This window comes from Leguminivora glycinivorella, chromosome 25 (genome assembly GCF_023078275.1).
Source record: "Leguminivora glycinivorella isolate SPB_JAAS2020 chromosome 25, LegGlyc_1.1, whole genome shotgun sequence".
In the NCBI taxonomy this organism is placed as follows: Eukaryota; Metazoa; Arthropoda; class Insecta; order Lepidoptera; family Tortricidae; genus Leguminivora; species Leguminivora glycinivorella.
In genome coordinates this window covers 5211501-5229586 of record NC_062995.1, presented here as the reverse complement: position 1 = coordinate 5229586, position 18086 = coordinate 5211501, and the positions used below count along the sequence as shown (strand labels likewise).

The 18086-nt window shown below is 35.9% G+C and overlaps 1 protein-coding gene across 2 annotated transcripts in view; it reads left to right on the top strand.

Annotated features, from left to right (window-relative positions):
- The first annotated feature begins 914 nt into the window (after positions 1 to 914).
- Positions 915 to 18086, top strand: part of LOC125239227 (putative uncharacterized protein DDB_G0282133) — a 68795-nt gene continuing 51623 nt past the window's right edge. Inside the window, exons 1-2 of one of the 2 annotated variants that reach the window (XM_048146758.1) lie at positions 915 to 1046; positions 2175 to 2224. The gene's annotated coding sequence lies outside the window, so the exon portion shown is untranslated. Of the gene's footprint in view, positions 1414 to 2174; positions 2225 to 18086 lie in introns of both variants that reach the window. The other variant, XM_048146759.1, reaches the window with a different exon arrangement.

Genomic DNA, 18086 nt, shown 5'->3' with positions numbered 1-18086 from the left:
CATTGAAATTTAAATCTTATCGCTTTTTAAATTTGGTCCAAATTAAAAAGAAACTGAGAGGCCATTCCACGATCATTCACTGCCTGCGCCAGATCGAGACAACAATAGCAGCCTGACTCGCTTTAATCCTTTGAACTTATTCGCGTAACATTTAATTAAAATGATGTAATCCAATAACTATATGAAGAAATCATAATGTAATAGCAATAAGTTAATGTACATATAATCATAAAATTACTCTTTGTAAGATGTCAGAGCTTTTGAACTGAAACATAATTACCTATAGTGTGAGAGAAAAGTAATATAAATTATATTAGGTACGCAGTCTTTATAATTAAAACTTATTTAAATATTAAAAGTATGTAAATAAAAATAATGAAATATTGTAGGATCACAAAAACTAATCAAAATAAAAACTGGATTATCTTTCTGTGTGAGTGTAAGTACCTATTCTCTGGGAATATACATATGTAAGTACTTGTAACTTTTGAATGCCAATTTTTTCAGTATAAAAAAATAAAAATAGGTAGAAAAGAAATCCCATAGGTACAAGTCATACGACATTAATGTAAAAACGCATTTTTTTTTCTACAGAAAAACTGCCTTGGCCTTGTTATACCTATTGCTACAAAAAATCTATATTCGTAATAGCAGATCGTCTGGAATGCACAAATAAACTAAAACATATTTTTAACGTCATTCAAGGCTAAAATACTGCTGTACAAGCATGGTTATTGTGTACAAAAATAATAACCTATAAAAGTTCCTACAACAGAGCTTTTAAGTTGGTTCATCCAAGCTTTCAAGTCCGTACGCGTTTGTTACATCACAAAGGAGTCCTGCCCCCAATGCCCTTTGTTCCTTCATTTTAGCAGGTTCAATTCAGACATATTCACTGTCAGTCTGCGCGCGGACGCTAAAGCGCGCGCCCGTGTCCTCGGAATTAAAAAGTAAAATTAAAAAGTTTCGTCGGGAGTTACGAAAAAAAAACTGCAGTGAAATTTGGAAGAACGCCAAAGCGCGTAGAATCTACTCTGATTGGGAAAGTGAGTAATGATATTTTGAGATGCATGAAATGCCAATCGTTGCAAACGAAATAATACGCAAAAATACATATCATAGAGGAAAAAATAGTGTTGTTTATAAGTCTGGATGACATATTTATCGACGAAATATTCATAGAAATACGTGAGCGTGTGTTGACTTATTTTTAATGTTGTTTTCGTCAGAAGTGCAATTTTAATTCAGTGGATTTTTTTAAAGAAGAGTAATCAACTTCTGTTTTGTATATTTAGGTTGTATGTATTTTATATAATATGTATTTTTACTGGTTTCTCATGAGTTAAATAAAGATTTATATTTCACTGTACTTTTCGTTCTTATTTTAATAATAAAAGAAGTGTTCAACGAAAAGTAAGTACTTTTTAATTTTTCAATAACTACTCTTTATATCTTTAACCCTTAAATGTTATAACCCTTGTCAGAGATTTGTTTAAATTTGAATATTGACATGCTGTCAATAATACATGAATTCAGTGATCGGTTTTTTGGATTCGACATGGGGTGAACGACCTCAATCATTATGTTAGTATGGATATGCCCCGGGAATCCGGGCTTAATGTTGTTAGAACTGAAATCCAAAGAAAATAATGAAATGTCAATGTCAAAATTTTGAAGTATTTTTTCCATCATGAATATCATGATAGATGTAAGGTAATACTTTGTGGAGGTTCTAATATATTTTGCTTAATAGAGTGTAGAGATTAGGAAAAGAATAGAAGTTTTTGTCTCAACTGGTTGCCATGTAAGAGTAAAAAGTTCCTTAGAGATAATTTCGTCGTATCAATATTAACTTTTCTACTTGATATCCCGCGAGGGTGAATCCAAAAAACCGATCACTGTACATGATGCATATATACAATTATACATAATTATGCATTTATGGGTTAATTAATCTAGATATGTATATATTTTGTATTTATCTAAAATTAGTATTCTTTTCTTTCTGACTTCAAAAAACATACCTATCATAATTTGCCTGTAGTATAGAGATCCGCTAGACATATTATTTCGTCGGTATTAAAACATAAACCTATACATGTTAAATGTTAACACTAGTCTCTCCCTACAGAGACTCTATCCATCTACACTAAAAATATTTTTTATTTTCTCAGATAAAAACGGCTCAACTCTCGGCAAATTTCGTCTGGCAGCCCCATTAAAGGTATGTATTTTTAAATCAGTTTTTTTAAATAAATACCTATGGAGATTGGAACAGGAAAAAATATCTTAGAATTGCAAAAAAAAATTATGTTATTGTTAAGTTATTTTAATAACTATTCAAAAAAAAAAAAAAAAAAAACAGAGCACATTCAATCAATAAAATTAACTTCTCCGGTTTCAGTGCAGAAGGGGTTGAAAAATGATTTAAAATTGTGATATTGCTGTACGTACACCTTTACTAGCTATGTAGCAACCTTGCTGCCCTTCGCCCACGCCAAAATTGAACCCATCCTACAGTCAACTTCTGCGACACCCACGGGACGAGGAGGGTGGTAAAATTCTCCACACGGGCAATAACAATAATGTAAGAAATTTTTTAACTACGTTGGTGGCAAACAAGCATACAGTCCGCCTGATGGAAAGCGGTCATCGTAACCTATGAACGCCTGCAACTCAAGGAGTGTCGCATGCGCGTTGCCAACCCATTAGAAGCTTGTACACTCCCTTTTGCTGTGTTAAGTACACAGCAAAAAAGAGTGTACAAGAGTGACTGAGAATCAATCATAAAATATTATTGCTTTTACATTGTAGAATGATGTTTCATACAGAACGTGTTTAAAAATATAACTACACTTTAATAGTTATTTGTTATACAAGGGGGCAAAGTTGTATTTTAACGCCGAGTGTGGAATTGAAAAACGAGCAAGTGAAAGGATTCTATAGTTGAATCACGAGCGAAGCGAGTGGTTCGAGAATAGAATCCTGAACTTGCGAGTTTTTTTAACACACGAGAAGTAAAATACATTTGCACCCGAGTGTAACACAAAACTTTTCCCCTCACTATAGCGAGGAAACTACAACGCAAAAAATGCGTTTATCACTGCTTCCAGTAGTTCCACAGGTGGTAAATCATCTTTATTACTAGATTCACCTGCTTTTATCAATTTTAAAGTAGTTAATTTAACTTTATTCAAGGTCAAATTACTTTACCCACTAGTGGATAAAATGCGTTTTTACCCGCTGGTATTAAAGGACAAAACACGTGTTTCCGAGCTAGTGAGGGGAAAAAAATATAACTACACTTTAATAGTTATTTGTTATACAAGGGGGCAAAGTTGTATTTTAACGCCGAGTGTGGAATTGAAAAACGAGCAAGTGAAAGGATTCTATAGTTGAACTACGAGCGAAGCGAGTGGTTCGAGAATAGAATCCTGAACTTGCGAGTTTTTTAACACACGAGAAGTAAAATACATTTGCACCCGAGTGTAACACAAAACTTTTCCCCTCGCTGTAGCGAGGAAACTACAACGCAAAAAATGCGTTTATCGCTGCTTCCAGTAGTTCCACAGGTGGTAAATCATCTTTATTACTAGATTCACCTACTTTTATCAATTTTACATCAGTTAATTTGACTTTATTCAAGGTCAAATTACTTTACCCACTAGTGGATAAAATGCGTTTTTACCCGCTGGTATTAAAGGACAAAACACGTGTTTCCGAGCTAGTGAGGGGAAAAAAATATAACTACACTTTAAAATTCTTAACCTTGACTTTCCAAAGAGCACCGGCTTGATTTTATTACATACTAGCTTTTGCCCGCGGCTTCGCTCGCGTTAGATTCGAAAATAGTTGAATGCTCCATACAAACTTCCACCCCCCATTTGAGGGAAGTGGGGGGTTAGAAAGAGACAAAAAGAAGCCTATGTCACACACCATCCTTTCAACTATCTCCAGTTAAAAAATCACGTCAATTCGTCGCTCCGTTTTGCCGTGAAAGACGGACAAACAAACAGACACACATACTTTCCCATTTATAATATTAGTACGGATTTACAACATTTTAGCGGAACATACAATACATTAAAACGTGCTATAATCACAATTAAAGTAGGCAATTGTGGATTTATTTAAAAATAGCTTTTGTCAGCGACTTTTTCGTTGACTAGTAGTACTTAGTCAGAATAACTTTTTTGTACAAGACGTTAACAACCAATTGAGGTTTCATATTTTTTCAACAGCAATTGATGTAACGTCTATCGCAGGCGTATGGTATTTTTTAGAAAAAAAATTACGATTAAAATAACTAACTATTCTGCTTTCTATAATGGACCTAAATGTACACCGAAGTCATCGGATTCAATAAAAACACGGTGTAAAATTTCCAAAAACGGCGTTGTTGATTATGGCGTAAAAAACGGTGTGGTACTTAAAGCATAGTTAATTTAGAATTGGTACGCGATGGGAGGAATTTAATTTTTAAATGATAAGAAAAAAGTAAACAATATTTTTTATTGCAGAATATAAAAGATCGTTTAAGTATTAATTTAAATAGCGTGTCACATATATTTCAATCATTCAGTATGTTTATGCACAAAATTACGGACTTTTCTGAAAATAGTATTCATCATCCTCTGAACAAGATTTTCATCCATCTTTTTTGTCTGTTGATTCCGTGTGGACCGCAAGGAGTGGATATTTTGAATTATTTTGCCACTATTATTTAATTGTCCTTTAATGAAATAATGATTTGGGCAATAATTATTGCCTAGTAGTTTTCTGGAAATTCAACAATTTAGCAATCATTGACCCAGACCAAGGGGATTTTTCACGTATTTGTTCACAGTGCATTTTCGCCGGTCAACGTCCATCATCAATAACTTACAAACGCAAAAAGTTAGATCAACCAAATTTCTAATATAGAGTTATCAACGTATTAAAATTAAGATGTGATTATCAGTTTTTTTTTATTTTTAAATATATTTTTTTTATTCGTCGCTAAACGCGTGCCAATACTATGTTAACTATGCTTTATTCAAAATTGGTGACAATTAGCTAAAAAAAACTAAACGGTCGGACCGTTACCTATTTAATTATTGACACCTGACAGATTACCTATTTAATTATTATTCAGATTCTCAAATTTCGTTACGATAAAGTTTTGAAGGAGGTAACTGCAGTCGAAAGCGGAACCTCGATTTCAAAGATTTTTTCGCAAAATCTTTTAACTGAGTTGTTCTCAAAGGACAATTTTTTTTCGATATATCTAGTCCGCTCTCGACTCTTTCCTCCTTCAAAACTTAATCAATCGGAACGAAATTTGAGAATCTGAATAACAATGAAATAATCTATGTCGGACCGTTTAGCTTTTTTGGTTAATTGTTACCAATCTTGAGTATCACACCTTTTTTTGCGCCACAATGAAAAAGGCCGTTTTTGGAAATTTTTGATTGGCTCTAGAATCTTTAAAAAGCAGAATATCAAAAAAATCAAAACGGTCCGACACAGATAAAAATAATAACAATCTGTGTTGAAAAAATCATTGCTCTATCTTCAAAAACCAGGGAGGAAATAGTCGAGAGCGTTTGTATGGAGAATTGACCCCTACCGTATCGTCTTAACTTCAGGGAGCGATTTAGAGTGGCGGGACGGATCCGCGCGGACGACAACTTCATACAAATTGGTCGCGCGGATTGCTCTTCGTTACACTAAAACCATCGTAAGATTCTCGTACGTAGGTACCAGGTACCAGAAACAATAACAAGTTACTCTTTGAAGGCCGCAGAAATATCTGACTCGAGCTTATGTGCAGAGCCTTAATAGTCACGTATTTTTGAGGCCTTCGAAGAGTAGGTAACATGATAATACTGCTGACTATACATCACCGATAAATCACATGTGTTTTGTAAAAAAATAACGACCTCGAATCGATCGACCAAACTGACCATAATTATTTAGTCAGAAATCGGTAGGTACAAGCCTTAAGGACATCGCAACATTGTATTTCTGAGACACAATTTGCCTCGAGCAAGCTATCGATACGCGGTTAGGTTAGCCAATTATCTCGCCATTTAAAAACTGAATCTTGTTTTATGATTAGATTACTATTACATATTAAGATGCTCACTGATATATATATATAGTTCAATTTTCATAAAGGAGAGAAAACGAGGTACCTACTGATTGAATATCGAGTGTAGTTCAGTATATGCATAGATAAATCAAGAAAGATTGGTAACTCAGTACATCGCTACACGGCCTACTTAACGCGAGTTATCGTCGCTGGTACCTCTTAGTTTTCGAGTTATTTACAGATGGCGCTATTTTCAATGTTTAAAAGTGCCGTCTAGTGAGATAAATAAGTCTCTTTTCTCTGGTATATGGTATAGTTCAAGAGAGTGACATAACAAGTGAGTTTTTTTTTTAAAGGAACGCAATCTTACATAATTATTAATTTAACTTTATACTTAACTACGCCTTTGAGAAGGCGACTAAGGGATATGGGGTAAATTGTGGCGTAGGTGAGAGGCTGGTAACCTGTCACTGCAATCATGCAATGTCACAGTTTCGTTTTCATTCAACCCCTTGTTTGCCAAAAGTGGCACTGTAACTTTAGCAGTTACATGTGCTCTGCCTACCCCTTTATGGGAAACAGGCGTGATTGTATGTATGTATGTAACTACGCCTTTATTCTGGATATTGTTCCTAAGTGCTAACGTTTATATGTATAAAATAAATACTAAGGCTATGTGAGTGTGTGTGGCTTCGCGCACACTACAAGTTTTATTATTTATTCAACTTAAATAATATTTATTTAACACAAAATCATAAAAACTAATAAGAACTAAATAACATGAAAACTAAAATTTAACCTATAAATAAAACTAACTAACAAACTTAAACTTAACCTTAACTTAACTTAACTAGTTATTTAACTTAACCATGCCCTTAATTTAATTAATAAAAAAAAATTACTTTATCAACTTTCAAACATAAATTTTATTGCCAGCAATGTACTGTCCGCGCACGAGTTCCGTGTATTCGGGGGCTGAGGTAAAGGGAGGGTGTACCCCGCGCCCGTGCGTCGCATCACACCCCACGCTCGCCCGAAAACAGTGTTGGGGACGAATTTAATGCAAATTTATCGAATCTTGTCGATTGAGTCCATTTACTATTGTAAATTTTCTTGTAGCTATCTGCTGCCCTACGAAAATCCGTTGCATATCATCGACAACTATATCGACAAATTCACAGCTCTCGGTCATGTCACCCAACATTCCTAACATTCTTTCCGCGTGCACGGAACTCGTGCGCGGACAGTACAGCGCACACACTTGCCAAGTGAGGGCAATGACAGCTCATAAGTATTCTGAACGATGTGAGTAATGACAATTAGGGCCCATTTAGACGGTACGAGAACTCGCATACGAGTTTTATTACATTGCGGTATTTGATGGCTGTGCAAACTTGTATGTAACCTCAACAGCCCGCAATGTAACTAAAATCGCATGCGAGTTCGCACCCCGTCTAAATCAGGCCTTAAGAAGTGCACGCGTTATAACTTATATTCAATGTTGGGATTTCGGAAAAATATTTTTCAGTACAGATGGTGTTTTTTTTACGCACTAGTGCGAGAAGTGGTTCATTATATGTCAGGTCGAAACTTCGGAAGTCCATCTGTACTGAAAAACGTCGTTCGATACACGTGCGAAAAGGGAATTCGTAACTCGTGTCGATTTAAAACACTCCCTTCGGTCGTGTTTTAATTTATCGCCACTCGTTTCGAACTTCCTCTTTTTCGCACTTGTATCGTAATGTACTATTTCAGTAGATTTAAATAACTATGATTTGCTACATGATATGCGCAAAACGATTGCTAATTGACTGTATTGTTATTATTGGTTTTAATAAAGGTCCGGGTGGTGGTAACACACTGTATGTACATATATTTGTTTTCTGTATAAAATCATAAAAAGCCAAATATAGAAACACATAAAATATTAAGTTGTTGATGAGTCTATAAAACACCGAGAAAGCAGTAAACAACTCGACCACATTCAGTTCGGGATTTCATTTCATTTATTTCATGCAAAACCATGGTTACAAGAGGTGTTACATAACATAGATTAGGTGCATGGTCACCCTGCAAGGGCGTAGCAGTGTCTTAATAGTTATTTGTTATACAAGGGGGCAAAGTTTTATTTTAACGCCGAGTGTGGAATTGAAAAACGAGCAAGTGAAAGGATTCTATAGTTGAACCACGAGCGAAGCGAGTGGTTCGGGAATAGAATCCTGAACTTGCGAGTTTTTTAACACACGAGAAGTAAAATACATTTGCACCCGAGTGTAACACAAAACTTTTCCCCTCACTATAGCGAGGAAACTACAACGCAAAAAATGCGTTTATCACTGCTTCCAGTAGTTCCACAGGTGGTAAATCATCTTAATTACTAGATTCACCTACTTTTATCAATTTTAAAGTAGTTAATTTGACTTTAATCAAGGTCAAATTGCTTTACCCACTAGTAGATAAAATGCGTTTTTACCCGCTGGTATTAAAGGACAAAACACGTGTTTCCGAGCTAGTGAGGGGAAAAATAAAAAACTATCTTAAAACTAAAAAAAATCATGTACAATAAATAATAGAATATCAAACTGTGAAAGTATTACATTACTCGTACATTTCTTATTTCCCGTCAATAATTAATAATATTAGTTTACAATTTCCAACTTTCAGATTAAAATTATTACTATAAAAAACAATATTAAAAATAATTTAAATGTCAATGTTAATAAAAAAGTCAATTAATTAGTGCTAGAGCGAGGAAGTAAAATTGTCATCAAAGAACTCAGTAATTGTATAATAGCATTTTGAAATAAGTTGTTGTTTTAAGAGCCTTATGAAAGTAGAGTCTAGTTCTTCATTTCTAAGATCGTCTGGAAGTTTGTTAAAATTTTTTATTGCCATTACATATGTACTTTTTGAGTGAATTTTTAATTTTGATGATGGCAGCATAAGCATATTTCTACGTCTGACTGAGTGGGCCCTAGATAAGACTTCTTCCCGTTTTTTAAACATGCCAATATTTTTCTGATGAATTTACATATTTCTAGAATGTACAATGATATTGATTGTGAATCATTTGCGTAGACGTCTGTTGAAATGAAAGAATCAGTCATTTGACGATGGAAACTTATTGGAAACTGATACATGTAATATAATATAAGATATTTGCAACACTGTCATTCGTTGACGAAGTTAAAGAAAAGCTGAGTAGGTACTCTTTAAAATGATATATAAGTACTGCTCGGGTTACATTTTCTGTTTAATTTTTATTCGAGATACCTAATATGAAACACTTGAAACAGTAGTCGTAATTAGTAACTAACTTTTGCCCGCAGCTTCGCTCCCGTTAAACTCGAAAATTGCGGTATCCTCCGTACAAACGCCCCCCCCCCTTTTTTTTAGGGAAGTGGGGGGGGGGGCAAAAAAGACAAAAAGTAGCCTATGATATTCTCCGTCCCTTCAACTATCTCCACTTAAAAAAACACGTTAATTCATCGGTCTCGGCAAAATTGCCGTGAAAGACGGACAAACAAACAGACACACACAACTTCCCATTTATAAATAATATATAGTATGGATTACTAATATTAATAATTCTCTTTCTAATCTCTCTGATTCTGTGAAATTGTAACTAGACACTAATATGATCTGAATTAAAATATGGTTCTGACAATTTGAGAATAATCACCAGGAGAGCGATTTTTGAATCTCGCAAACGGGATTTTGTCACTAAAATAACGATTATTTTCAGTGACAATTTTCTGAATTCGAACGCGTGAGACTCGAAAATCGGCCCGCTGAATTTAAAATTACAAAGTTTCTAACTCAAATCAATAGCTTTTATTTCGTATTGCTCAGTCCATATACATAAGTAAATATTATTTATAATACCTACTAATTATGTATTCAAAATACACTTTATTTTATTAATGAATTCTGGGATGTCACCTTGACTAGGCCTCTGGCCTGTTTCTGATAAATGTTGTCTGCGGAATATTTTTACTGAATTTATCGCGGGCGAGGGTCACACGCAAATGCATTGCGATAACCTAGCATCCTCTAGATTATTTTTGTATAAAACTTTTAGATATATCGCGGTCGTCGCTCCTGTGAAAACACATTATAAAACAAAGACCCTTGTGTGTATGTGACTCACCAACCTATGACGTCATTTTGGGTCAAACAGCCAATTAAATATCTGGTTTCTTTTTCTATTAGCCACTAGCTTTTGCTCGCGGCTTTGCTCGCGTTAGAAAGAGACAAATAGCCTATGTCACTCTCCATCCCTTCAACTAACTCCACTTCAAAAATCACGTCAATTCGTCGCTCCGTTTTGCCGTGAAAGAAGGACAAACAAACAGATACACACACATTTCCATTTATAATATTAGGATGGATTATAAAACGAATGTAGAGCCATACAACATCATCCATAAAAACTACAAGCATTATTTTATAGAATACCTCAGCAATTCCCGATAAGTTTGTTCATTATGATGACGTCTCCGATTTGGATAAAAATTGGTAGGCTGATAGAGTCCATGATGCTGAGCAAGATCCACTATTAGGTTTACTAAAATGTTCTAGGTTGATTGTATGAAACTTTCCTTTTTTGTTACCGAAAATGTATAGAAATCTGGTAACAAAAAAGGAAGGTTTCATACAAACTACATAGGACATTTTGGGAAACCTACATAGTAGATCTTGCTCAGCATCACGGACTCTATCAAAATCGGAGACGTGATCCAAATGTACAAACTTTTCGGGAATTGCACTACACCCGGGGGTGGAGTTTTTATGACTCTATTAAATCCACAATCCCCTATTACAGTCGTAAAATAGAGTTCAACCTTGACCTGACTACAAGTACGTAGCCAAATGATATAAGTAAAATTCTTATATAATATCGTTATCGTAGGAAACTGGTGGCCTAGCGGTAAGAGCGTGCGACTTTCGATCTGGAGGTCGCGGGTTCGAACCCCGGCTCGTACCAATAAGTTTTCCGGAACTTATGTGCGAAATGTCATTTGATATTTGCCAGTCGCTTTTCGGTGAAGGAAAACATCGTGAGGAAACCGGACTAATTCCAATAGTTACCCTTCGGGTTGAAAGGTCAGATGGCAGTCGCTTTCGTAAAAACTAGGGCCTAAGCCAAATTTTGAGATTAGATGTCAAAGCAGATCCCCAGGCTCCCATGAGCCGTCACCAAACTCCCAGGAGCCATCACCAAACGCCACCGAAACTCCGCAGAAAGCTACGAAAGAGATATTATCGTGAGCGTTTCGTGAGCATTTGTGCATTCGGCTATAAATACAACCAGTTTTCATGTTCGTTTTTTGGTTAAAATAGCGCCTACGTGCTCTTTGGTTCAAACAACAAGCTACTTGTCATTTGAATCGGCAATATATTTGAATCAACAAATCGATTTTATAAAAACAACCTGACACATATTGTTTTAAACATACGTTTGGCTGATTCAAACGGATAAACCGCAACAAGTCGAACTTGTTAAATTCACAATGCAAATTTCTCTCAGTACGCTGTACTGAAAAACGTCGTACGATACACGCGCAAAACGGAGATTCGTAATAACTTGTGTCGAATTAAAACACTCCCTTTGGTTGTATTTTAATTTATCGACACTGGTCACTAACACTGAAAGAAGAAAGTCAGCTCCTGGTAGCGGAGAGAAAGATTTTTCGCAAGATCCTGAGACCTCGTCAGAGAGACGATGGCACCTGGAAGATCCGAAAAAATGCCGAGATCGAGGAGTTAGTGGCCGAACGAACCCAATATCATCGGCGAAACCAAAGCCCACAGACTTCGCTGGTTCGGTCACTTACTTAGAATTGTGTTAGAATGGAAAACGATCGGGCTGTCAAGACAAGAGAGCGTTCTTGGGTCGACCGCCTGGTGGCCGTCCGGCGGGTCGACCCAGGTATCGCTGGGAGGACAGTGTGGTGGCGGATCTGCGTCGGCTTCAAGTCAGTGACTGGCCAGAGGCTGCGCAGGATCGGGACAGGTGGCGATCTCTTCGGAGGCCAAGATTCAATTTGGATCACGGAGCCAAAATAGTTAATAGTTAGTTAGGTTTCGAACTAACTTTTTTCCGCACTTGTATCGTAATGTACTTAATATTATACAATCTACTAACGAGACAAATCAACTAGCTTTTCTGACAATATTCTTCTAAATTGAACAAATTGGACCAATCAGAATCAATCAATCATTCAACTGATCAATAAAATATTGATATTACAAATAAGACAATCAACCAAATAATGAAGTCTAAATAAATTCCTGCTTGTACATAAATGTACTGTACTTTATTATTATAATGTTACCTACAAAGATGATTTCAAATAATAAAAGACAAATTACAAATAACCAATTTACTCGAAGGTATCTTCATTCTATGTTTATTATCACCATTCTTCGTAATTGATCACTTTTTGAAGACAATCATAATTTTGTCGTCATTTTACTATGATGAGACCTTTAGTCAAACCGTCTACAACGATAAAAAAAACTATTTTTTTTCGTAATTATTTTATTTTAAATGGGACAATCTGATAATTTTATGGGTTGTTACCTATATTTAACACCAAGTTCCCTTTAGGGATAATATTATTGACAAATATTAGGAAAATTGATTAAGAATATAAATAACAATTTCCTCTACTAGCTAGTTTGTCCTCTATTTGACATTATTTAACTCAGATTGTGGTTAATAAAAATAAATCAACTAATCGCAAGGAAAATAACATGAAACTGTAACAAAGAAGTATGTAACAAATCAAATTATTTTTTTAATATTTTTTGATCCACTAGTGAGCTTGATCGCTTTTTCTGTGTATGGTATCTATTTCAGTTTGTAACAAATAAATTCATTTAATCAATATTTAACGAAAACGACCAGTTTTTATTGTTTTTGCATATAATTAAAGATTCAGTAAACATTCTTTAATGTAGACTGATTTATTTTTAGGTTTAGCATCACACTTGGCCTTGGAAACCAGTTCAACGTTTTGTTTATGGATTGAATGAGGTTAAACAAAGGTTAAAGGAATACAAAGGGGCTGCCAAGATGGCTATCTTTTGCAGAAAACGAAACGAATTATTTAACAAGTCCCAGGCCAATTTTCCGATTTTGAATTTGGAATTTCCTTTTATAGTCATACTTGTTATGAAGAATTTTTGGCCAAAAGCTGCACTTTTAAATGGAAGCAAGCCGCTTTGCATGGTGATAGTAGACATAAAAGTAAACGATTTTTTCCGAGGATATCGAAATTTCATCCCTTAGGAAGCCGAGCGTAGCGAGGTGTTTTATGAAAATGAAAAAATTCTATCTTTTTATTGTATCGTCCGATTTTGACAAAACGTATCTCAAATGAAAGGTATTGCTTTATGTAATTTAAAAAAAAATATATTATAAAAAAAGTAAGAAAAAAATTAAAAAAAGTAAATTTACGTCTCGCACTGAATAATTTCAAAGAATGGCAGGCAAAATATACAATTTCGATATATGAGTTTTTTTAAATCAAAGACAGATAAATTCATAGTTGAAAACTAAAGATCGCATCGAAATCGGATTAGCATTTTTTAAGATACAAGTTGCCAAAATTTTGAAAATTTGCTTTATATGGCTGAAGTGTGGGGTGCTTCGGGTGTAATGATAACTCAAAAGTCAAGTCAATACTCTATCTTTATTCAATAAAAATCGTGCTTATATACTATCCTGGTCACGGTCAATAGTCATTCCCATCTGTTTTAACATTACATTTTATTGTATGTTTTATGACCAATAATCATTACTTTTATTATACCATAAATTTTATGATTATTTATAATTACATCGTAAAACTCAATGATCCATAACACACAGCTGCATGAGCATAGGGTTGTCGCTCTGTATGAGATGAGTTATATATCATCAGGGTTGTCACACTACACTACATGGCCACTTTGAAGTTCCTTTGCCAGAAAGTCAGAAATAATATATTTTTCCTTTACAGAAAAGTACATAGTGACAGTACACATCAATATAAAATAAAAAATTTCGAGGATATCATAATTTGATCACTTAGGACGACGAGCGAAGCGAGGTCTGTTACGAAAACCGAAAAAAAAAATCTAATTTACGTCGTACGTCGTCCGATTTTGACAAAACATATTTCAATTGAAAGGTATTGCTTTATGTAACTTAAAAAAAATATAAAAAAAATATTAGAATAAGTAATGTAAGTTTTTAACGTTTTATTAAGTATTAATTTGTTTTAATCCATAGGCAGTCCTATCGCCGAAAGCCGCGCACGTGCGGCTCATTTCTTTGTTAGAATTTTGTAGGCATTTAAAAAGGCGGCATGTCGCGAACATCAAAGTAGTGGGCCTTCTGTACTTGTACTATTATATATTCTGTGATAATATTCAGCTTCAATAAACAGTCCCAGAGTACGGACACATTACACTTAAACTTATCCCTTCTTAAGCGCCTTCCACAAGACCGCTTGGAGAGCGCTTTAGACCATTTGCGCTACAAAAAAGACGTAACAATTGATCATTAACATTTTATAGGCAAGCCAACCTCTTGAGCAGCTTCTATTTTGGAAGTTATCAATATGGCCGAAGTACAATTGAGTCAATGTCAATGGTGTCATCAATTTGCAAGTAATACTGATACTTCGTAAATAATAATATGTAGTTGAAATTATGTTAAATAGCTATCGCGCGTCCCCAGCACCAAATACATGTATCTCGCTTGTATTAAGCTATGGATAAGGACGAGAAAAATAGACGATGAAAAATCATTCTGACTCTAACAATCGACTTGTCCAAACTAACTAAGAATTAGTAGTTGTAGTAATTTTCACTTTATTTAAGTACAACATATTCATATACAGTTTACAGGAACAGAGGTACAAAGGTGAACTTATCCCTATAAGGGATCTCTTCCAGCTAACCTTAGATTAGATGAGAGGAACATTAAAGTAGGCAAGATAGACAAACTTACAGAAGTACAATAAAGGTCAGAAATAAACCAAAATAATGTCTAAATAAACTACATAAATACTAAATAATATTATGAAATAAACTACATACACGAATACACAAATAAAATACGATATATAAATATATATATACATAAATATGAATATCGCAAGAAGTATGTACTTCTCAAATAGGAGTAGGTATACACATAACCAGATCACGCTTGGTTGGAAAGCCAAAGCTTCTTCAAATTAGTCTTGAGTGACGCCACAGACTGAGACTGTTTGAGAGACCGGGGCAGTTCATTCCACAATTTCACCGCGCGCACCGTGAAAGACTGCATACGTACAGTGTATTATTTGTCGGAATGGCAAGCGTAAGATTAGTGCTTGAACGTAAGCGGTGTTCACTGCCTTCAGTCAGATAGTTAATTAATTAGTCAAATTCAAAGTACATACACTTTCTATAGTTTTAGTTCATTTCGTTTAAAGTTCTTTCACGTGCTAACGCCACTTATCGTAAACGAACTCTTTATATACAGGATGATTCAGGGGACAGCAGGATCAGTTAATTTTTTTAAGTATTTGAAACTTTCAAAGTCACCCCACAATTAAGATGTTTTTTTTTGGTCACGAGAAGTACCCAATTGAATGCCATTTGATCCTGAAGGATAGAACATGATTGTCGCGATAAAACACACCAATCAAATACAGCAAGTCGCAAAGTAATGAAACTCGTACGCGAGTTCTCGCACTTTTTTAATGGGTCCTTAGTCCTCACGTTTCATGACTCACCCTGCCGGCGTATTATGAATGAATGAATGAATATTTTTATTTCGTGCAACCATGGACACATATGTTATTAGTAGGACTTACAAACTAAGGGGTTAGTGCATACAATATTAAATTTAAAACAACACAACACTCATTGGGGAATGCAATCCCTCGCAGTGCGCTAAATAGGGACAGTCAACCCTGCCCGCTATCATTTGTAGGATGCTGTTGGGGCTGACGCGTACCCTGCGCACCGCGTGGATAAAGCACCCGTCACGCTTTGGCAAGTATGTCAGTGTGAGAGTGACAGATGTCTTATCTACGTTGATAAGTGATAAAATTGGAAGCATAATACGCCGGCTGGATAAATACTTGTATAGTAAGATTATTGTATACTAAGGCCTAAGTGGACGCTCGGAACAGTATAAACAACCAGTAATAACTCTTCTAACAAATGTACGCCGCGCGGGGCGCACACAAGCGCGTCGTGTACGCACGCAACACATGCAAGCGGATTCATACGCGGATCGAGGGGGGGCCTGGAGCCTGGGTTGGCCATACAAATAGACCACGTGACCCCCCCCCCCCCCTCGGGGGGGCCTGAGCCTTTGCCACTGAACGTGAACCACAACTCGTAGTTCACGTGCTGTATTACCTAGTCCTGCTCACGTTTTATGAGTCACCCTGGATACATACTTGTATATGTACTAGGTATTTATATACTTAGCTGATTAAATAACGTGTAGCGTGTGTAGCGTGTGGTGACGGGTTAAGAATTTCACCACCCCCTTTCTTCCCGTGGGTGTCGTAGAAGTCGACTGTGGGATATGGGTTAAATTGTGGCGTAGGCGAGAGGCTGGCAACCTGTCACTGCAATGTCACAGTTTCGTTTTCTTTCAACCCCTTATTTGCCATGAGTGGCACTGAAACTTGAGTAGTTTCATGTGCTCTGCCTACCCCTTCATGGGATACAGGCGTGATCGTATGTTATGTATGTTATGTTATTAAATAACCGCTGAATGCGTCATCACTTCAGTCGTAAACTTTGCTGCGCCCATCCCAAGCTTAATTAAAGAAAATGTGTCGCTTAACTTCAAACCTGGGTAAATCCATTCTGCTTTAAGGTTTATTATATAAAAAAATATATTATGATCTGAAAGATTGTCAACCTTATAGCAGAATGGATTTACCCAAGTTTGAAGTTAAGCGACACAAATGCCCTTGCTAAGTAATTTAGTGTTACGGAATTATAATAACTAAAAATAAAAAAAAATAAAAAAAATAAAAATGTTTTATTCTGTATCAACAAATGTTTTACAAAGTATCTGCGCTGGTGCCTCTTTTTTTTTAAGTGAGGAAACACTTGTGCTAAGAGAGCACCGCTCTTCCACGGTATACACTGTTTATCTTATAAGTAGGTATGTAAATTTAGATTAATAACACAAAATTATACTACTTAACCTTATACAAATAATAAACAAAAATTTTTGAGTTTGTTACCTATAACTACACATTCTCATAATGAGAATGTGGCATAGATATTAGATAACTTAATTTTTAAGGCATATATATATGTGTGTGTGTGTGTGTGTGTGTGTGTGTGTGTGTGTGTGTGTGTGTGTGTGTGTGTGTGTGTGTGTGTGTGTGTGTGTGTGTGTGTGTGTGTGTGTGTGTGTGTGTGTGTGTGTGTGTGTGTGTGTGTGTGTGTGTGTGTGTGTGTGTGTGTGTGTGTGTGTGTGTGTGTGTGTGTGTGTGTGTGTGTGTGTGTGTGTGTGTGTGTGTGTGTGTGTGTGTGTGTGTGTGTGTGTGTGTGTGTGTGTGTGTGTGTGTGTGTGTGTGTGTGTGTGTGTGTGTGTGTGTGTGTGTGTGTGTGTGTGTGTGTGTGTGTGTGTGTGTGTGTGTGTGTGTGTGTGTGTGTGTGTGTGTGTGTGTGTGTGTGTGTGTGTGTGTGTGTGTGTGTGTGTGTGTGTGTGTGTGTGTGTGTGTGTGTGTGTGTGTGTGTGTGTGTGTGTGTGTGTGTGTGTGTGTGTGTGTGTGTGTGTGTGTGTGTGTGTGTGTGTGTGTGTGTGTGTGTGTGTGTGTGTGTGTGTGTGTGTGTGTGTGTGTGTGTGTGTGTGTGTGTGTGTGTGTGTGTGTGTGTGTGTGTGTGTGTGTGTGTGTGTGTGTGTGTGTGTGTGTGTGTGTGTGTGTGTGTGTGTGTGTGTGTGTGTGTGTGTGTGTGTGTGTGTGTGTGTGTGTGTGTGTGTGTGTGTGTGTGT